This window comes from Kogia breviceps, chromosome 1 (genome assembly GCF_026419965.1).
Source record: "Kogia breviceps isolate mKogBre1 chromosome 1, mKogBre1 haplotype 1, whole genome shotgun sequence".
Classification (NCBI taxonomy): Eukaryota; Metazoa; Chordata; class Mammalia; order Artiodactyla; family Physeteridae; genus Kogia; species Kogia breviceps.
In genome coordinates, this window is record NC_081310.1 from 160,619,094 (window position 1) to 160,642,085 (window position 22,992).

Sequence of the window (22,992 nt, forward strand, 5' to 3'; positions counted from 1 at the left end):
GTGACATCACAGATAACATCATGATGTTATCTGGTGGTAATTTGCTAATTTCACCATTCCTTTTACATTTATTAGTTGGTTTTCTAGGATAAGGAAGAGCTTCCTCTTCTTCCTGTATATTTATTTATAAAGTTATATCAGTGTGGACTCATGGATTTCATTTCAATCAATGAGTTATAGTCTGTTACTATTGAGATTTCTATCAGTCTACATCTATATCTACTCTATCCCAGATTAATCCTGTGAGAGCTCCTTCAAGCTTGTTCTTATGTCATCATTATGTCATTCTTTGAGCACACCTGTCACAAAAATATTCTGGCCTCATCTACTACTTTATCTCCCCTAGTTCAGGAATCAGACGTTTCTTCAAGGAGACTTCATTCTTTTAGTAATGTTTCAAATGAAGACAACAAAGGATTGCCAGAGAGCCAAGGAAAGTGTCTAGTAGAAAAGATAGAGACAAGACAAAATCAATCAGTCAATCAATCAATCAAACACAAACAGATAAAAGCTACTTGGCAGAAACAGAGGTTATGTAGGGAGATAAAAACTTAAAAAATATTCCACACACTATCATGAATATTTTCAAGGAATCAAGAGAAGCCATTGAATGCAGTAAAGAAGAACAGGATGCCATAAGAGAATGATTAGTGGAGAAACAACTATTGGATGTTAAATATTTGAGAGCATAAATGAAAACCTCAGTTGAGGAGCTATGAGATAAAGATGTGGAGATATCCTAAAATGGAAGCAAAAAAACAGAGATGGAAAATATATGAGCAAAAATAAAACAGAGGTCCAAATTCTGAAACGTAGGAGTTCTAGTAAAAGAGAAGAGAGAAAATGGTGTTGAGGTCCATGGTAAGAGAGGTGGTGTGTTGGTAGACATGGGCAAACCTGGTCTTTTACCGAACAAGGGATAGAGCTGCAGTTTTCAGGTATAGTATTTGAGAGTTGTTGGGTAGGGGTGTGCTGAAAAGTTTTTTTTAACAACCAGCTCTCCAAAAATGTGTGCATGTGTATGCATCCATAAGTTTATTATAAATTTTACTGATATGAGTAACACAAAATTTACAATAATAAAATATACAATATTCTTTGTTGTAAATTCTATCTAGCTGATTGATTCTCACAGAATACTTTCACTGATTTTTGCCAAATTCTTACATCTGTAGCTAATTGATGGTTGTGATTCAACCGTAATTTGACAGAGTTGCATTCCAATCTGCTCTTTTCCCATATAAATTTATTGTCATTAAATCAGATATATGTTCTTCTGTGAAATCGTTTCCTAAACCTCATACAAATTGTAGTCATTAAATTTAAATCTCTTTTGGCTTCAGTACTACACATTTTGGAATTTCACTTGTTTGTGAATGACTTTTTTTTCTGCATTAGATAATAGCTTTCAAATGCTGGAAAAATATTTCTTCAATATTTTGTGTGATTTACGATGTAACAGCTATAGACCCGACATGTTAATAATCCACAGTATTAACATTTTCTCCATCGCTTTCTTTGTCTGCACCAGAGGTCAGCAAATTCTTTCTGTAAAGGGCCAGAGAGTAAATATTTTAGGGCTTTGTGAGCCTCCTGTGGTCTCTGTTGCATATTCTCCTTTTGAAATAGTTTTTTAGCATTTTTAAAAACTGTAAAAATCATGGGCTTCCCTGGTGGCGCAGTGGTTGAGAGCCTGCCTGCCGATGCAGGGGACGTGGGTTCGCGCCCCGGTCCGGGAAGATCCCACATGCCCTGGAGCGGCAAAAAAAAAAAAAAAAAAATGTAAAAATCATTCTCAGGTCACCATACAAAAATAGCATGTTGGCTGTGGTTTGGTCTAGACAATCAACAAAACAATAACTCAAGCCTGACTTTGTAGTGTTTTCTGATTTCTGTGGTGTAAATACTCTCATCATCGTGATTTCAAGCTACCAGTGTGATGTCCCTGGAGATGGAGATGGGGAGAGAAGCACGGCAGCTCACCATTATGCAGTATTTGGGTCATACAGATACAGTAGATTTAAGAGCATAGAGAAGAGTAAAATATAATAAAATAATTCAGCAGTAATACATTTTGAATATGTATCACCTTTTTCTATAAAGCTTATTTAATTGTAAATGTGTAGAATTTAGTTTTTAATAATGGCTGTATTTAACAACTGGGGAGGAGGCCAAGGTCTGGTGGGCTCTGAGGGTGGCTGTAGTCTCTAATTAAGGTCAGAACTCAGTCTGTGGATAAGGCCAGGCTCAGTCTGTGACCTTCATCGTGGCCCAGTCTTTGCAAGGCTCCATCTGGGGTTAATTTTGGGGCTCGACATATGACCTGAGAAAAGTTGAGCATTTCTCCTGGTGCAGCAGACTGACCCCTGCATGACTGGAGTCTCAACCCCAAGCCTCTCCATTTACAAGCCTGGGAACCACCTAGCAGACCCCAGGCTGAGCAGAGGCCCAATTACTGTGGGTTTTCCCTGTCTTCTGAGTGAAGCCTCTCCTCCTGTCATCTCCACATGTCCCACTAGAGGGCAGCAGAGACTTGACTAAAAAGGAAAACGTCAGTGCCTGACGTTCGCCCAGGGACCAGAGGCTGAAGCCTGATGCCAGGCTTGACCATGGGACCGGAGGGTGGGCAGGATTCCCCCTCTACTTGCACGACTACCACGGTTCCAGGCACAGCCTTCTGGCTGAGGCTCTGCTCCTAGGGTCAGGGAGCCAAACTCTGGAAAGCTGACTGACCCTGACCCTACCGAAGCCCAGCCTCAGCCCTGGCCCTGTCTGCCTGGTTAAATCATACATTCCTGGAGGCTGCGGGTGGAGTGGATTGCATCTGCATTCCCAGCGTCCGTCACAGAGCCCAGCAATGAGTGGGTGCTTAGGAAATGTTTATTGAATCAGTACTTGAAGGGTGGGACAGTGCAGTATGTGGGAAAGAGCCTGGCTTTAGAATCAGATAGACAATGATTTAAACTCTAGCTCTAGCCATATGACCTTAAGCAACTTACTTACACTCCCTGAGCCTTTGATTTGCCATCTGTTAGAGAAAAATACTGGTACCTGACTTGAAGGGCTGTTTGAGGATTAAATGAAACGACATGGGGTTGGACGAAGTGCATACTAGTTTCTTAATAAAGGGAGAAACTATTATGATGTAGTTTTGAGGGATGATGAGTAATTGGGTGTGGATAAAGGAATAGATGGGAGATGGAAGATGTGATTGTCAGAGAATGAGCCTGAATGTCATGTTAAGGACACAGGGTTTTCTTCTCTGTACAATGAGGAGCCCCGGAGGAGCTCTCCATCCACTTGGTGAGACGGAACTAAGACACAGGAAACCTCTTATCTCAGCTCTTTGGCAGTCTCACATTGAGAATCCAGTACACACACACACACACACACATACACACACACACGCACACACACACACTTAATCTGGAAATTATTTCAAATTTACAGAAGAGTTTCAATATAGTCAAAAGAATACCGTATCCTCTTCATCTTGAATCACCTGTTGTAAATTGTCACATTTGCTTTATCATTTCCCCTTCCCCCCGCCGTATGTTATTTATTGTTCCTGAACCATTGACAGTAGCATACATCGTGACCCTTTACCTCTAAATATTTTAGTGTATATATATATATATATATATATATATATATTTTTTTTTTTTTTTTTTTTTTTTTCTTTTGCGGTACGCAGGCCTCTCATAGTTGTGGCCTCTCCCGTTGAGGAGCACAGGCTCCGGACATGCAGGCTCAGTAGTTGTGGCTCACGGGCCCAGCTGCTCCGCGGCATGTGGACCGGGGCACGGACCCGTGTCCCCTGCATTGGCAGGAGGACTCTCAACCACTGTGCCACCAGGGAAGCCCTTTAGTGTATATTTTTGAAGGAGAAGAATATCTTCTTACATAAACATAACTGATAAACAGTTATCAACTTCAGTAAATTTATCATCAGTGTCATCCTTTTATCAATTATTGACTGAATTGGCAGAATAATAGCCCCCAAAGATGTCCATGTCCTAAATAAATTTGTGTTGTTTTAAGCCACTAAATTTGTGATAATTTGTTATGGCAGCAAAGAAACTAATATTAATGCTTTCATCAGTTCTGACTGTATTCCAATTTTGTCAGTTGACCCTGTAATGTCCCTGATAGCAGGGGTCCCCAACCCCTGGGCTGTGGACCAGTACTGGTCCGTGGCCTGTCAGGAACGGGGCCGTACAACAGGAAGTGAGTGGCAGGCAAGCGAGTGAAGCTTCATCTGTATTGACAGCTGCTTCCCATCGCTCGTATTACCACCTGAGCTCCACCTCCTGTCTGCATTATGGTGAGCGTTATAGTTATTTCATTATATATTACAATGTAATAATAATAGAAATAAAGCACACAATAAATGTAATGCTCTTGAATCATCCCGAAACCATTCCCCGCCCCCCCGGGTCCATGGAAAAATTGTCTTCCACGAAATTGGTCCCTGGGGCCAAAAAGATTGGGGACCGCTGCCTTCTAGCATTTTCCCCCTGTAGTCTATGGTCACACATTGTGCTTAGCTGTCATATCTCTTTACTCTTCTATAACTTGGAACAGTTCCTCCGCACTTCTTTGTCTTTTATGACAATGCTATTTTTGAAGATGCAGTCTTCCCGCTCCCTGCTCCTTTTTCAATTGAATGTTTCTCCTTTTGTGTTTGTCTGATGTTTCCTTGTGATTAGATTCAGGTGCTACCCCTGTGGCTGGAACACTGCCTAAGTGATGTTGTGTCCTTCTCAGGGTAACGTCAGGAGGCACTCGATGTCCATCACTGGTGATGTTAACTTTTGATGCTGGATGCCACCGAGAAGGGGCCCTTGTGGTGGGAACTGGAAATTTGCATCAAGGTGGTCATCGCTCTGCTGGGAACTGGGCATGAGGAGACAAGTGATAACTTAATGCCTGCCCTTGAGGACCACACAGCCTCCCGAGAAGCTCCCAGGCGAGTGGGTGGAGAAACAAGTAGACTCATTCATTCATTTATTCATGCATTCATTCCACACACACTTACTGAGCACCTACGTGGGCTGGGGCTGGGCTACAAAGGTGAGCAAGAGAGAGCTGGTGCTTACCTTCATGATGCTTACAGTCTAGCGGAGAGGATGACTGATGAAAAGATTGCTGCATCCCCAGCATCTAGACCAGTGCCTGTCACATAGTAAGCAGGGGTTGACTGAATGAATTGCTGAACATCAGAGCTGCATCAACCCTTCCCTAGAGGCAGTGTTTTGCTCTGCTCCCTTAACAAGTGAAGAAACTAAGGCTGGGAGAGGGGAAACAACCTCCTGTGGCTAACCAGGTGGCTCTGGGTGTTTTAAGTCCTGATCTTCCTAAGCAGAGTAGGCCAGCAAGTTGGAGTTTCCTGCGGATGGGCAGTTGGGGGCTGGCTCATCTCAGAAGGAGCTATCTCCCCCTCGTTCCTGCTGCACTGCCTCCTGCTCTGGGGCCTGGGGCCCCCGATTGGGCCTGTGGTTATTTAGTCAGCGATAATATTGGATTTACTTTCAGCTCTGAATTGCATCAAATGTCGCCAGTGACATTTAGCTGACACACAAGGAGGAGGCTGGCATTTTTAGACTGTCAGCGTGTTACAGATGTAGAAGTGGATTGTGTTGGCGTCTGGTTTATTGTTAATTAGGTGGAGACTCAGTAAGTGGGTGGATAAGCCCTTCCATAGCTCCCGCTTCAAACCCCCTCCCAGAAATTAATGAGGCCCTGCCAATTTTCCCATTGTGATGGGGAATTCATTTCAGAAGTTTGGGGAGCAAACGACATGAGTTGTTCTCCATCTGTGGGCCTCTTTTATATTTCAATTATTCCCTGACAAGTCACTGTCTTTCTCCTTTACAATAGAGAGATAAAGTGAAAGGAAAACGTTCCACATTTGGATAGCAATTCATATTAGTTCAACATTTACACATCAATAATATTTATTGAATGCTTACTAGCTGTCTGACTCCAGGGTAATTCCTTAACCTCTCTGCCTCAGTTTTCTCATCTGTTAATTGGGATAATAATAACCTCCCCCCCCCAGGGTTGTTGTGAGAAGTAAATGAATTTAAACATTCAAAGTGCTTAGAATAGCGCCAGGCACATAGGAGGCACTGTGTCCCTTTCTGCCACCTCTACGAACATTCCTATTTTGTGATTAGTGTGGTGGGTGCTGAGGAGATCTGCACTTGTGGGAGATACACCCCGTCCCTCACATAATTTATAATCTGATGGAGGAGGTTGATGTATCTATAACCAACTCTTCAGATTTCAGAATTCTATTATTTCAAAATTCTTTGATTATGGGACTTGGAAGTTCTAGGATTTCATATTTTTAAGATTCTCTAAATGCATGGCCCCAACATTCCATGGGTCTATGATTCTAAGTTTCTGTGATTCTAAAGTGCTGAGAAGTGATCTGAAGTGACAAACACTGGCTTGTTCACCAAACCTGTTTCCCTCTCCTCCTGAGCACACAGACTGTTTCTCCAGCCTCTCTCATGTTAGGTGTGACCATGGGCTGAGTTCTGGCCAAGGAAGGAGTGTGGAAGTGATGTGGCCACTTCCAGGCCTGCCCCAGGAACCTCCCATGACTCCTGCATGCCCTTGCTTTTTCTATCTCTTGACTGAATGGAGAGCATACCAAGGACCTATCAGTGGGCAGAGCAACAATATAGAAGGAGCCTGGGTCCCTAGATGAGCATGTGGAAGGTTGTCCAGCCAGGAATGTGAGCAGGAACTGAACTTTTATTGTGTTAAGCCACTGATATTTCAGGATTTATCTAATTTGGCAGCTGGTAATTTGGGGCAGATGAGAAGGCAGATGGGAAACTTTCCTGATAGAGCCTCCTTCCCATCCTTTCCCTATGATCTCCCATCTTTGGCATTTCTCTCTCATCACCTTAAACAGCCCTGCAGCTGGCTCATGATGCCCCCAACATGCAGGTCCAGGCCCTTCCCATCCTGAGTCCCAAACTCAGCTTTTGGCAGGGGAGGCTTAAGACTGTCTGCTATGGTCACACCTCTGTGGCGGAGTCCCTGCCTCTTCTTACCCTGTAACAAATAGGAAAACCTTGGCTGGAGTTGATGTTGTCACTGCCCTGACTGTAGGGCTGAGGACCCCATCCTGAGGGTGGGCCCAGGCCTCTCCCCACTTCTCTTTCTCTGTTGGAATGAGCTGGGCCCAGCTCTTTCCCTTGGTGGGGGGGGGGAGCTTGGCAGTGAGTGGGGTGCCTGCCTGTGTGCTCCTCTATATCGTCCCTGTTGCCTGCACCTGCACGACCCTCCCCCTCTACTCTGAGTGTGCCTGCCAGGCGGTACAGTCTGCTTCTTCCTCTTGGATAAAGTCGCCTCCAGCTCAGCTGGAACTGGGGCCCGAGGACCCAGGGTGGCCCTCAGGAGAGGGCAGAAATCGCTTCAACAGAATTAGGAACAGTCTGTTCCTTGTGGAAGGAAACTTTTTGTAATTTATGCTTCAACTGCACTGGAAGGGATTGTGTTTTCAGCTTGCACTAGCTGGACAAGTAGATGGGCATGTGGATAAGAACTTCTGCTTCTGCCATGGTGTGGCTCACACCCTGGGATCAAACTTTAAAAATAACTGTATGAACTTCACCACTAGGCTACAAAGGTAGTGGGGGTCAGGGGAGATGGGCAAGTGGAACCCTGTCCTTTCTACATGGAAGACCCTCCTTTTCTTCTCCATCTGGCAACTAGAACTCCCAAGCCACCTTCTCCAGCATGCCTTCCTTCATTCCTACAGAGGTAGCCACTCCTTCCTCTATGCCTCAGTTGCCTCATCTGTAAAAGGGGCACACTAAGGATTAATGAGATGCTACACATAATATGCTCAGACCTGGGTCTGACCTCAGTGAGCATCCCATTCTATCAGCTATGGCTCTTGGGTTGGGTGTTGGTGTTGGTATTAGGGTGGCTTACTAGGATTCCAGTCTTCGTGGAGATGCACTAACTTTCTGGGAAAAAGACCAGGAATGAAAACTTTAGCTTCCAGACACTAAAATTAAGGACTTGAGTCAAAGAAAAGGGGACTCTGGGAAGGGTGTCCAGGAGAGGCAGCAGCTGGGCTCAGTCAGTCATCTGTCTTCAGTGGAGGGAAGCACTTCTGAGCGGGGACCCTGAAGTGGCTTCCAAGCCAGACGTCCAGCAAATACTAGTCCTGGGTTCCTAAAGGGAATGGAGAGTGTGCTTAGGGGAAACCCAGAAATGAGAACTGGGGCAATCTGGTTTTATAAAGTGGGCCCAGACAGTTTATACCTAAAGAAGCTGAAGTTCAGAGAGGGTAAGTTACCTCCTCAAAGTCACACAGCCATTAACTGGCAGAGCTGGGGTTGGAACAGCAGTCTCCAGGTCTTTCCCTTGGTTTGGTGCAGGGCCCACATGGAGGAGGGCAGCAGATGCAGGGGCGGAGAACTCCCAGCTGGCAGTGCTGGTACAGGCAGCTGGAAAGCTCTGGATGCCACCAAACAGAAATCATGAGCCTCCCCAGGGACCAAAAGAAGGAGGCTGGGGCCTCCTGGACTCATCATTCCCTGTCCCCAGGATGGCCTTCCCCTCCAGCTGGCATGGCCGAAAAGTCAGCAACATTACGTGTGATGCCTGCTCCCTACAGATTAACGCTTGTTTGCAAGGGCCACGTACACTGCGCATTTGTCCTGTGTAAATAATGAAATAAAAAGGCAGGCTTGGTCTCCGTGCAACTCTGCAGTCCCTGTGCAATTTCGCTGTCCCTTGGAGCAGGAGGCTTCCAACTGAAAGATGTTTAGATACTAATGGATTCTACTTGAGTTGCCTTCTAAACAGCCAACATCTTTGCAGCTGCATAAAAGCTTCCCCATTTCAGATGGGTGGCAGGGGACAGACGGCAAGTTGTGGGGAGGTGGACTTTACAAGCTGTTATTTTTAGAACACAGGGGAAGGCCTTAGAGATTTGAGAGGAGTTTTTCAGTTTGGATATAATTTCAGAAAATGGAAAGAGGCTGAAAGAGGTGGTGACTCTCTAATGGTTGAGCCTGAGATAAAAGGCTAAAATATTTATGTCACCTTTTTAACCTGAGCTTTATAGGGATGAAATGTAGTATCTGTCTTCCATTAGATGTTGTTAACCTTATGGCAGCGCCCAGTCACAGCTGCTGTGATGTGCAGCAGACACTTAATTCTCTTGTTCACAGGAGTCATCTCTGGAATCTCACCGAATCCCTGATTAGTATGTCTGGCAATTTGTGATTACCTTTGTGTGAGAGGTGCCCTAAGTGGGATAGGGAGGGTGGGAGGGAGACGCAAGAGGGAGGGGATATAGCGATATATGTATATGTGTAGCTGATTCACTTTGTTATGCAGCAGAAACTAACACAACAATGTAAAGCAATTATACTCCAATAAAGATGTAAAAAAATTTAAAAAAAAGAGAAAGAGGCAAAGATTGCTCAGACAAACAGCACATGAAAAACCCAGAGGCATGAAAGGTGAGCCGCAGTCCTTATGTAAGTGGAACCTAGGAGTGTTGAGATAGCAGCTCTGCAACCCCCAGGGGTGGCCGGTGCTTCAGAGATGGACAGAGTCCCCCCATGGAGCTGCAGCTGGGGATGCTGCTCATCATGATATTTGTTAGTATTTGTTGAGCACTTAGTATGTCCCTGGCAGTGGAAGTAATTTACACATATTAACTCCTTTAATATCCATCAAGTTTATGAGGTAGCTGCTCTCTATCTATCCCCACTTTATTTATTTATTTATTATTATTATTATTTTTTGGTGGTACGCGGGCCTCTCACTGTTGTGGCCTCTCCCGTTGCGGAGCACAGGCTCTGGACACGCAGGCTCAGCGGCCATGGCTCACGGGCCCAGCCGCTCCGCGGCATGTGGGATCTTCCCGGACCGGGGCACGAACCCGCGTCCCCTGCATCGGCAGGTGGACTCTCAACCACTGCGCCACCAGGGAAACCCTATCCCCACTTTAGAGATGAGGAAATTGACGGCCATGGGGGCTAAATAACTTACTGAAGGTCAGGTAGCTACCGGTGATAACCACCCCTCTCTCCCTATCCTCCATTTCGGTGCACTGCCTTATTTGGAGTCTGCCCACAGATGTGTTCTATGATAAGGCCAGAATGAGCCACTAATTTGGAAGTCATTGTTCAGCTGGGAATGAGGACGGAAGAAGAAATCGCATGTGATGACAAGATGGAAAATTAGAGGTGGCTAAAATAAGTGATATTACTCACATGCCACAGACCTACTCCCACACCTGGTTTTCTTCCTTTTTTCCCCCTTGGGCTTTGAGTAGCGCTGGTCACAGTTCGATGGTGATGAGAAACAGTGAATTGCAGTGTCCAGAGTGGACTCCTGCGGGCACTGCTCCGGGAGGCAGCACCAACCCGGTGCAAGAGCCGCTTTAATTCCCCTCCTTGGTCTTTCCCTTCTCAGTCTCGGCTCTAAATGAAGACATTTCCCCTTGCTTGTTGAAGGCACTGGGGGTCAGGAAGTTTGTCAGGAGGGGTGGTGGTGGATGCGGGTGGCTGTGGGATGGAGGGGGAGGGAGGGGAAAGAAATAGGTGGGGGAGCCGAAGAGGAGGGAACTGAGGGCGAAGGGAGGAGGGAATGGGGGAGGGGAGAAGGGAAAGAGGAGGGGAGGGGCGGGAGGGGCAGGGGAGGAGGAAGGAAGGGGCTGAGTGAGGGTGTCAGATGGGTGGTGCTCTGGGGATCCTCTTCTCCCTGCCTTTCTGCCTGCCTCTGGGGTTCAGAAGGTGGGAATTGTCCTTTGCGTCCATGAATCTCAGTGCTCCGGGAAAGGCCTGGTGTTGGACACAAGGAGGCAACTTGTGTGGGTCTGAGCAGAGTTGTAGCTGCTCAGTGACTGTGTTGAAGTGAACAGAATGGATACTATATTGGAAGGGGCTGGGGTGGTGGTCAGCAACTGCGGGAGAGGCTCAGTCTCAGAATCCAGAGGAGGGATGGCCCTGGGGTGGGGTGGATGGCGCTGGGTTTTAGACTCTAGTAAACCTGTATTCAAATCCCAGCTTCTACCACTTACCAGCAGTGTGACCTGGGCAAGATTCCAAACCTCTCTGGACCTCAGCTTCCTTTAGGGCTGTGGTGAGGTTTACATGACATAAATTATACAAATAACCTGGCACGTATGAGTTCCTTCCTTTCTCTCTACTTGTGTGACTCTGTGCATATCGTGCCACTTCTCCAAATCTCAATTTCTTGATAAAATGGGAGAAATAATGGACAACCTCTTGTGCCTTCCTCACTAGGTCAGTGCAAGGATGAAATGACATAAGGAGTACTTAAAGATCTATCTTTAAAAACTTCAGGGCTTCCCTGGTAGCGCTGTGGTTGCGAGTCTGCCTGCCGATGCAGGGGACACGGGTTCGTGACCCGGTCTGGGAAGATCCCACATGCCGCGGAGCAGATAGGCCCGTGAGCCATGGCCACTGAGCCTGTGCATCCGGAGCCCACAACAGTGAGAGGCCCGCGTACCACAAAACAAGCAAACAAACAAAAAAAAACCAAAAAAACTTCAAAGAGCTGACTGATAGGAGAAGTAATTGAGATATTGGTTGTGTTGCTTCTATCTGAAATTGTTGTTTTCAGTGCTGGGGTCATAGAGCCATAGCTCTGGGCCTACTCTTGCTTGACTGTGTCCCTGAAAACCCTAGGGTTTAAAGAACAGTGGAATTACTCTGTGGCAAGGGAGGCTTCTGGGGAGTTGTCATGCTCTGTATTTTGATCTGAGAGCTAGTTAGGCAGTGGGCTTTGTGAAAATTCATCAAGCTGCATACTTATGATTAGTGCACTTTCTGTATCTATTTTATACATCAACAAAACAGTTTACTTAAAAATATTTGTGTGTGCTGATTGCATTTTTAATGATACTAATAATTGTTAAAATTTTAAGGTAGGCTAAGGGTATTTTTTTTAAACAGAAAGAATTCTTATTTTTTTAGGTACCTGTTGAAATGTTTAGGGATGAAGTGAATGGAATTTGATTTTAAAAAAACCCCAACAACCAGGGACTTGGGGGGAGGGGGAGTGGGTAGAAATGTAGATGAATTAAGACAGGCCAGGGGTTGATAGCTGCTGAAGCTGGGACATGGGTTCATGCACGTTTACTATACTCCCTTCTTTTGTATATTTAAAAAAATGTCCACAGTAAAAATGTTTCTATAATATTGAGAGGTTTGTATACACTGTGACCAAGTGGTATTTTTCCCAGGCATGCAAAGTTGATTCAACACTTGAAAATTAATTAATGTAATCCATCACATCAACAGACCAAAGAAATCACATGATCATATCAACAGATGAAGAAAAAGCATTTGACAGGGACTTCCCTGGTGGTCCAGTGGGTGAGACTCCACGCTCCCGATGCAAGGGGCCCAGGTTCGATCCCTGGTCAGGGAACTAGATCCTGCATGCATGCCAAAGCTAGGAGTCTGCATGTTGCAGCTAAGAGTCCACATGCCACCGCTGAGAGGTCTGCATGCTGCAACTAAGGAATCCGCATGCTGCAACAAAGATCCTGGTGCTGCAACTAATACCTGGTGCAGCAGAAAGAAAAAGAAAGAAAGAAAGAGAGAAAAGAAAGGAAAGAAAGAAAGAAAGAACATTTGACAAAATCCAACACCCATTCATGATAAAAACTCTAAGCATATAATCTATACAAATATTGAATCACTATGTTGTACACCTGAAACTAATATATTGTAAATCAACTGTACTTCAATAAAAGTTTAAAAAATCTCAGCAAACTAGGAATAGAGGGAACTTCCTCAATTCAATAAAGAACACCTATAAGAAACCTACAGCTAACATACATAATGTTAGAAACCATTAGGTTTCTTGCTAAGATCAGGAACAAGGCAACGATGTCCCTCTCACCACTCCTCTCCAACATCACAGTGGAAATCCTAACTAATTCAATAAGACAATAAAGGAAATAAAAGTTACACATTTTTTGAAGGAAGACACAAAACTGTCTTTGTTCACAGATGACATGATCATCTATGTAGAAAATCTGAAAGAGTCTACAAAAAAGCTTTTGGAACTAAGCAATTTTAGCAAGGTTGTAGGATACAAGGTTAGTATACAAAAGTCAATCACTTTCCTATATACCAGTAATTAACAAGTGGAATTTGAAATTAAAAACACATTATCATTTACATTAGCAATCCCCCAAATGAAATACTCAGATATAAATATAACAAAATATGTACAAGATCTATGTGAGAAAAACTATAAACCTCTGAAAAGAAATCAAAGAGGAACCTAATAAATGAGATATTCCATAGTCATAAATAGGAAGACTCAATATTGTCAGTTCTTCCTAACTTGATCTATAGATTCAATGCAATCCCAATGAATATCCCAATAGGTTATTTTATAGATACCAATAAACTGATTCTAAAGTTTATATGGAAAGGCAAAAAGAACCTGAATAGCCAACAAAATATTGAAGGAGAAGAACAAAGTTGGAGGACTGACACTACCCAAATTCATGACTTATTATGAAGTTACAGTATCCAAACAGTATGGCATTGGTGAAAGAATAGACAAATAGATAAATGAAACCGAATAGAGAGTCCAAAAAAAGACTCATTTAAATATAGTCAATTGACCTTTGACAAAGAAGCCAAGGCATTACAATGGAGAAAAGATAGTCTCTTTAACAAATGGTGCTGGAACAACTGGACTTCCACATACCAAAAAAAAAAAAAAGAATCTAGATGCAGACTTTATACCCCTCACAAAAATTAACTCAAAATGGCTAATACACCTAAATGTAAAGTGCAAAACTATAAAACTCCTAGAAGGAAACAAAGGAGAAAATCCAGATGACCTTGGGTTTGGTGATGATTTTTTTAGATATAATATCAAAGGCGTGATCCACAAAAGAAATAATTGATAAGCTGGACTTTATTAAAATTAAAAATTTCTGCCAGTGAAAAATGCTGTCAAGAGAATGAGAAGACAAGCCTGGGAGAAAATATTTGCAGAATTCACATCTGACAAAGGACCATTATCAAAAATATACAAATAACTCTTTAAACTAAAAAATAAGAAAATGAACAAACAGCCTAATTGAAAATGGGCAAAAGGCCTAAACAGACACCACATCAAAGAAGATATACAAATATCTTGCAAAGATAATAAACATCATATTGTTATTAGGGAACTGAAAATTAAAACAACAGTAAGATACCACTGCACACCTATTAGAATGGCCTAAATCCAGAACACTGACAACATCAAATACTGGTGAGGATTTGGATAAACAGGAACTCTAATTCCTTGCTAGTGGGAATGCAAAATGATATAGTCACTATGGAAGACAGTTTGGCAGTTTCTTAATAAACTAACCATACTCTCACCATATGATCCAGCAATTTCACTCTTTGCTACTTACCCAAATGAGCTGAAAAGTTATGTCCACACAAAAACCTGTACATGGATGTTTGTAGAAGCTTTATTCGCAATTGTCAAAACCTGGAAGCAACCAAGATATCATTCAGTATGTGAATGGATAAATAAACTGTGGGACATTCAGACAATGGAGTATTACTCTACACTAAAAAGAAAATGAGATGAGCTATCAAGCCATAAAAAGATATGGAGAAACCTTAAGTGTATATTGCTAGTGAAAGAAACCTATGTGAAAAGGCTACATACCAAATAATTCCAATATATGACATTCTGGAAAAGGCAAAAATATATAGAGAGTAAAAGGGTCAGTGATTGCTAGAGATTAGTAGGGAAGGAGAAATGAATAGGTGGAACATAGAGGATTTTTAGGGCAGGGAAACCATTCTGTATGATACTATAATAATGGATACATGTCACTGTACATTTGTCAAAATCCATAGAAAGTACAACGCCAAGAGTGAACCCTAATGTAAACTATGGACTTTGAACGATAATGATGTGTCAATGTAAGTTCATTGATTGTAACAAATGTACCACTCTGGCTCAGGATGCTAATAGTAAGGGAGGCTCTGTGTGTAAGTTTTTCTACCGACTTGTAGCCTCAGTTTCCCCCAACTGTAAAAAAGAAGATAATGCCGACCTTTTTGAATTGTTGTGATCACTAAAAGGAACAATACATATATGCCACACTCTCAACATTGGATAGATCATCTAGACAGAAAATCAATAAGGTTACATTGGATTTAAACTACATATTAGACCAGATGGATCTACAAACATATATAGAACATCCCATCCAAAAGCAACAGAATACACATTCTTCTCAAGTGCACATGGAACATTCTCCAAGATAGATCATATGTTAGGCCACAAAAATGAGTCTTAATAAATTTAAAAAGATTGAAATCATATTAAGCATCTTTTCCAACCATATTAGTATAAAAGTAAAAATCAATTACAAGAGAAAAATTGGAGAATTCACAAATATGTGTAGATTAAACAACATGCTTCTGAACAACCAATGAGTCAAAGAAGAAATCAAAAGGGAAATAAGAATTATCTTAAGACAAATGAAAATGGAAACACAACATGCCAAAACTTTTGGAATGCAGCAAAGGCAGTTCTGACAGTGACGTTTATAGCAGCAAATGCCTATATTAAAAAAATGAAAATCTCAAATGAACAACTTAACTTTACACCTCAAGGGACTAGAAAAAGAACAGATTAAGCCCAGAGTTAATAGAAGGAAGGAAATGACAAAGATTAAAGATGAAATAAATAGAGACTAGAAAAATAACAGAAAAGATCAATGAAACCAACACTGGTTTTTTAAAAAGAAAAACAAAATTGGCAAACCTTTAGCTAGACTAAGAAAAAAGGAGAGAAGAGTCAAATAAAATCAGAAATGAAATAGGATACATCAGAACTGATAACACAGAAATACTAAGGATTTTAAGAAACTACTATGAACAACTACATGTCAACAAATTAGATCATCTAGAAGAAATGGATAAATTCCTAGAATTGTACAACCTCTCATGACTGAATCATGAAGAAGTAGAAAATCTCAACAGATTACCAATAAGGAGGATAAATCAATAATCAAATATTTCCCAACAAAGAAAGGGCCAGGACTAGATGGCTTCACTACTAAACATTTAAAGAAGAACTAGTATCAATTCTTCTCAAAATCTTCCAGAAGATAGAACAGGAGGGAACACTTCTGAACTCATTTTACAAGGCTAGCATTACCCTGATACTAAAACCAGACAAGAAGACAATTACAGGCCAATATCCTTAATGAGCATAGATGCAAAAATTCTCAACAAAATATTGCCAAATTGAATTCATTAGTACATCAAAAGGATCATACACCATGATCAAATGGGATTTATTTCAGGAATGCAAAGATGGTTCAACATACTCAAATCAATAAATGTCATATACCATATTAACAAAAATCATATGATCATCTCATAAAAACTATCAACAAATTAGGTATAGATGGAATGGCCTCAACATAATAAAGATCATATATAACAAGCCCAAGCTACAGTGAACATGGGAATGCAGATATCTCTTTGAGATAATGATTTGTATCCTTTGGATATATACCGAGAAATGGGATTTCTGGATAATATGGTAGTTCTGTTATTAATTTCTTGAGGAATCTTTGTTGTTTTCCATAGTGGCTGTACCAATTTACATTCCTACTAACAATGCACAAGGGTTTCCTTTTCTCCACATCCTTGCCAACACTTGTTATTTCTTGTCCTTCTTTTTTTTTTTTTTTTTTTTTTTTTTTTTTTTGCGGTACGCAGGCCTCTCACTGTTGTGGCCTCTCCCATTGCGGAGCACAGGCTCCAGACGTGCAGGCTTAGCGGCCATGGCTCACAGGTCCAGCCGCTCCACGGCATGTGGGATCTTCCCAGACCGGGGCACGAACCCGTGTCCCCTGCATCGGCAGGCGGACTCTCAACCACTGTGCCACCAGGGAAGCCCTCTTGTCTTTCTTGATAATAGTCTTTCTAATAGTTGTGAGGTGATATCTCATTGTGGTTTTGACTTGCATTTCCCTGATGATTGGTGATGTTGAGCACTTTTTCATGTACCTGTTGGCCATTTGTATATCTTCTTTGGAAAAATGTCTTTTCAGATCCTTTGCCCATTTTAAAACTGGTTACTTGGTGGTTTTTTTTTTTTTTTTTTTTTTTTGCTACTGAGTTGTATGAGTTCCTTGTATATTTTGGATATTAACCCCTTATCAGATATGTGGTTTACAGATATTTTCTCCTATATTATAGGTTTTCTTTTCATTTTGTTGATCATTTCCTTTGCTATGCATAAGCTTTTTAGTTTGATGTAGACCCACTTGTTTATTTTTGCTTTTGTTACCTTTGCTTTTGTTGTCAAATCCAAAAACTCACTGCCAATGTCAAGGAGTTTTCCCCCTGTTTCCTTCTAGGAATTTTATGGCTTCAGGTCTTACATTCAAGTTTTTAATCCATTTTGAGTTGATTTTGTGTATGGTATAAGATAGTGGTCTGGTTTCATTCTTTTGTATGTGGCTGTCCAGTTTTCCCAACACCTTTATTAAAGAGACTGTCCTTTGCCCATTGTTTATTCTTAGCTCCTTTCTCGAAAATTATGACCATATGCTTGGGTTTATATTATCTCATGTAATCCTCACAATAGCCTCAGATTCAATATCCCCCTCTTATAGATCAGAAAACTGAGGCTGAGTGGCGACTTACTTGAGGAAGTGGTAGAGACAAATTGAGCCCAAGTTATCAGGGACAAAATGCCCTGTGGGTGGTGTTTTTGTGAAGAAAATAAAGGCAAAAGCCCAGAATTTTATCTCATAAAGGATTACACTGGCAGTGCTTATGAATGATGCAGTCTTAAAAACAGTTCTCCCCTTAAGAGGGTCCTCAAGGCAGATTTCCCCCTTCCACATCTTTGCCTGGGCCAGCTTCTCAGTCTGGAACGTCTTTCCTGCTTCACTGGGACAATCATATTCTCCCATCTCTCAGGGCCAATCTCTAGCTCCACTCCTCCACTCCTCAGGAAACCCTCCAGGAGGGCTCCGGGCCCCAGCATACCCAGGAAACGCCTTCCAGAGAGGGAAACAGTTTTGTCCAGGATCACCAGCTGCAAAAGATCACAGCCAGGAGGCCGGACTCAAATCCAGTCCTCCTTGTGACCCCTCTCCTCTCTACTTCATGGGCACCACCCGAGCTACCCTGTGCCCCATGGACAGCTGTGCCCTGCCTTCTGCGGTTTCCACCCTCTCCCTCTCCCTGCTGCTCAGATTTCCTTCTGGGAAGAAAAAAGGTTTTTTTTTTTCTCACAGAGATGACTGTCTTCTATGGCCATAGATTACTCCCGACACCTAATTATTGTATATCATTGTGCCGTAAAATGATGATTGGAGGTGTCACTGTCCCAAATTTGCCCTCATAAAATATGTGCTCTTTTTGTTTTCCTCCTCTGCATTTGTTTGGGAGAAAAGACAGGCAAATTTATTCCAACTTTTCAGAGAAACTTTAAAGCACGGGAACAGAGGAGTTTTAGAGTTGGGTCATTTAAAAAATACCCTGCAGAGGCAGGAGGCCCCAGCCTTGCTGATTTTGTGTGGCCCGGGAAGGAAATGAAGAACTTGGTGAAGATGTTGACTCCTTCTAACCTGCCTTTCTCTGCCTTTGCTGGCCTGGCAAAAACCCCTCTTCTATCCTTTCTTCCTTCCTGTCCCCCATCGTCCCTACCTGCCACTGGGTTTCTCTAAGAAAGCAATGGGATGTGGTGGGAAAGGTTCCCATTCCAATGTCACCTGGATTTGTGTTCAAATCTTTCCCCTCCAACTTTCTAGCTCTGTGACCTTGGGAAAGTTTTGCCACTAATGGAGTCTTGGTTCCGCTACATATAAAATGGGGAATAACAAATGCTACCTCTACCTCCATACGACTGCTATGAGGATTAAAAATAAAACAACCATAGAGGTAAAGCACCTACTAAGGGCCTGACACAAAAGAGGGCTCAACAAATGTTTGCTCCTTTTCCTTCCCTCTGAAAGTTCTCCTGTCTGTTCTCCCTAAGAGGGCCCTGAAGTCCTAAAACCACTCCTTACCTGGTTAACATGCCTCTTCTCCTACAAGCTCAGGCTGCAATCAGGAGCCACTAGGAAAGCATCTGATTAAACTGGTTGGCACTAGGGGAGAGGGACGGGTGTCCCTTTAGCCCTTTGGGAGGTATCAACAAGGACATTTTAAAAGAACAATCTTTTTATCAATGGAAGGAAGCAGGAAAGTCAGACTGTCCCATCACCCTCTCCACACACAAGCTCCCTCTGGTGGCTTTCCAGCCTCTTACTCACCTCTGATGGGGTTGAGTTGTTTGCTTCCAGAGGGAGGCGTTAAAGCTTCCCTCCCTCAGGCCTCAAGCTGGGTCCCCAGCTCTCACACAACAAATATCGGGTTGCCAAAATGTTCATTTTGATTTTCCCGTAACAGCTTACGGAAAAACCCAAAACGAACTTTTTGGCCAACCTGATATTTCCTCTGGGTTATGGGGGTGGTTTTTTAAACCAGGATAACTTGTGCATCCAAACCAACCTGCAGGTGATTCCCAGCTTTAGATGGGGGACTTGAGCACTTCCAGGTGGGGATGGAGAGGAACGGCTGCCACAGGGGTCCTTTACCTGGTCTCACCTCTGCCTGGCAAATACCTCACCTCCCTGACTCAGCCCAGAAGCTACCCTGTTTGAGTGCCTTCCTCAGCCCTAGCTTGAGGTATTTGTTTCCTACTCTGGGACCTCTCTGTACTGGATTCCTGCATCTCTTTTACACTTTTCTCAGTCACCCTTGGATCATTGGCCGTGTACGGGTCTGGGCCACCCTCTGGTCTAGGATCCGGACTCTCAGAGCACCCTGTATGTTCCTCGGGCCTGTTCAATGTCTGTTCTCTAGGCTGCCAGCTTCACAAGGGCAGTGACTCCGAGGTGTTTAGTACAGTGTCTGGCACACAGTAGGTGCTCAGTGAACAATCATAGTAACACTGACCCAATGCTTACTGCCATGTACTGTTTTGAGCACTTTACATATTATCAGTTCATAAAATCTTCACCACAATCCTATAATGTGGGTGCTGTTATCATCCTAGTATGACGATTATGAGCAGTGATCCTGGAGCTGGATTACCTGGGTTTCTGTCCTAGCTCTACTACTTACTTCCTGTGTGACCTTAGTTAAGTTGCTTAACCTTTCTGTGCCTCACTGTTAAATGGGGAAAATAACTGTACCTACTTCACAACAGGGTTGCAATGTGGTTAAATGAGTTCACATACATAAAGCGTTACATATTAGGTATTATCCTCACTTCGTGGTGGCAAAAATTGAGACACGGAGTTTTGGTAACTTGCCCAAGGTCACACAGCTGAGAAGGGACAAAGGTATGACTCAAACCCAGTTGTTTGGGCTCTAGAGTCAAGGCTCTTAACCACCTTATTGTGTTGCTCTTCCTGAAGATGAATTTGAAGACCTGGCTCCCTCGTGGGAACACTGTGGAGGTCTCTCCTCATCTGAAACCAGCAGTTGGGAAGGGTGTTTAGGCGTCTTATGCCGGCCCAGGCCCGTGCCTGAGCCTGTTTGCTCGCCGTGAGCGCAGCCCGATGTACTTCTGCCTGCTGATACTCACGCAGGGCGGGAGGGGTCCCACCCACTCTGAGCGGGCGCGGTCAGTTGCCGGGGGGGCGGGGGGGGGGCGGGGGGGGCCTCGTCGCCAGCCCCCGGCGCAGCGACTCTTCCCTCGGCCAGCAGGGGTCAGCCCCAGCCGCTGTTGGCGTCTCTGGTTTAGCGGCTGCCAAGCGTGGAGCACAGCCCCGCTCGGCGCGCGAAAGACCCTTAGAGGTCATGCGCCCACCGAGGCCCCCGGGTGGGGGGAGGTCCTGCCCAAGGTCACCCAGGAGTCCGTGCTAACAGGGCGGGACCTCAACTCGCTTCATCCATGGCTCTTCCCCAAAGCCCAAGAGGCCAGTTCGAGGGGGCTCTGGAAACCAGGAGGTCTGGCTCCCTGGAAGGTTCCACAGGAGGTCTTGGTCCTAGTCCCAGTTGTACCATGGACGTGCTGTGTGACCTTGGGCAGGTCGTCACCCTCTCCAGTCCAGTGTCCGTCCAAGGAAGGGGTCTTGTAATTCTAGCGAGGGTCCCTCAGTCATTACCTCATCCCTCGGCCATGGATGGTCCAGAGTTGGTCCAGCCGGGATCTGAGCCTACCCGTGAGAGCCACACGAGTAGCGGTCCCGTCCCTTTTCCCGGAGTACAGCGCGGGGCTGGTTGGGAGCGGAGCGCCCGGCGTCCGGCAGGGGGCGCTGCCGTACTGTGCGCGGCTCCCCGCGTATCTTCCCAAGGACAGTGTGGACGCGGCGGGCGGCGCAGGGGCAGTGGCTGGCTGAATCCTGCCGCGCCCACACTGCTGCTGCGGTAGTTCCGAGACACCGTCTGGGGCGTCGGGAATGGGGGCGAGACACCCGGTGCACCCACTGGCCCTCCGCCGGTTTCTGGAGCTCGGTGTGTGGGTGGGGGCAGGGGGCAAGGAACCAGCTCTGGGAGGTTAGGTCTCACTCGCTCTTTGACCTTGAGAGGTCACCGCCCCTGTGAGCCTGGGTTTCCTGTCTCTGCCAGGGAGTTTCTAAGAAGCCAATGAGATATTGCATGTGAAAATGCTTTAGGAAATCTGAGGGCCGGGCCAGATGCTTTTATTGAAATATAGCTATACCCTGCTCACCCAGTTCCGCACCCGGGTAGCAGCTGTTTGAGCCCTTTTAACTTGTGTTTTCTACTGTTTACCTATATATTTTGAAGTAATATGCTTATACTGCTGTTTCTCCGTTTACCAACTTCAGACATTATCTACTGTCTTCCTGTTGGAATAAATAAGGAATTAGCTGTGTTCCAACCCCATCTATCTACCCAGTATATCTGGAACACTATTTTCAGGTAAGTAGGTGATCAACATTCCTGTTAAGAAAATGTGGCTTTTCATTTCCCCCAAAGCTCTGTCAGAACTTCCTTCCACCTATCAACGCATATCTTCTCTCACAAAAGATCTGTCACATTCCATATTCGGACTTGGGCTTCCTTTTTCCAGGGATGTTCCCTCCCAGACTGCACTGTCCAGCCATCTGCAGGGGCTGTCTTCCCCAAGGCTTTCTCCCCATGTCCCTGTTTCTTGGTCCTCTGTCGGTGTTGGTTTACTGCCTTCTTTTGGAAACTCCATTTGCTTCCTAAGAAATTGGGCAGGGGTGGGAAATTTTCGTGTATGTGGTCTTAATCTATATTCTACCCTTGTACTTGATCGATAATTTAGCTAAACATAGAACTCTGGGTTGGAAATTATTCTCCTTCAGAATTTCCACACTCTGCTCCATTGTCTTCTGCACCTAGCATTACTGTTCAGAACTTCATGCTTTCCGATTCCTTTTTATATGTAACTTTTCTCTTTCTCTCTTCCTCGCCCTCTCCGTGTTTCAGGATCTTCTCTTTATCCTTGGAATTCTGGGATTTCACAATGCATGTGACATGTTGGTGACTTTGTCATTCATTGTGCTGGTCCTTGGTTGGCCCTTTTCAATCTAGAGACTCATGTCCTTCAGTTCCATGGAATTAAAACATTTTTTTCTGTAATAATTTTCTTCTCCCTGTTTCCTCTCTGGAACTCCTATGAGTTGGATCCTGGACATGATCTTCTAGGTCTCTTTTCTCCTGTTTCCCTTGCCCTTGTCTTTCTGTTCTACTCTCTAGATTATTTCCTTAAATTTTTGTCCTAATCCTTCTATTGAATTTTTAATTTCAGCTATTATATTTTTAATTTCCAAGAGTTCTTGTTTGTTCCCTGTTCTCCCCCTGCCGTGACCCCCCCAAATAAAACAATAGATATAACCTCTTTATCTCTCTGAGGATATTACTTAACGATTTCCCCCTCCTAGTCTCTGACTTTTCTCTGCCTCTAGTTTACCTGTTTTGTTTGTTTGGT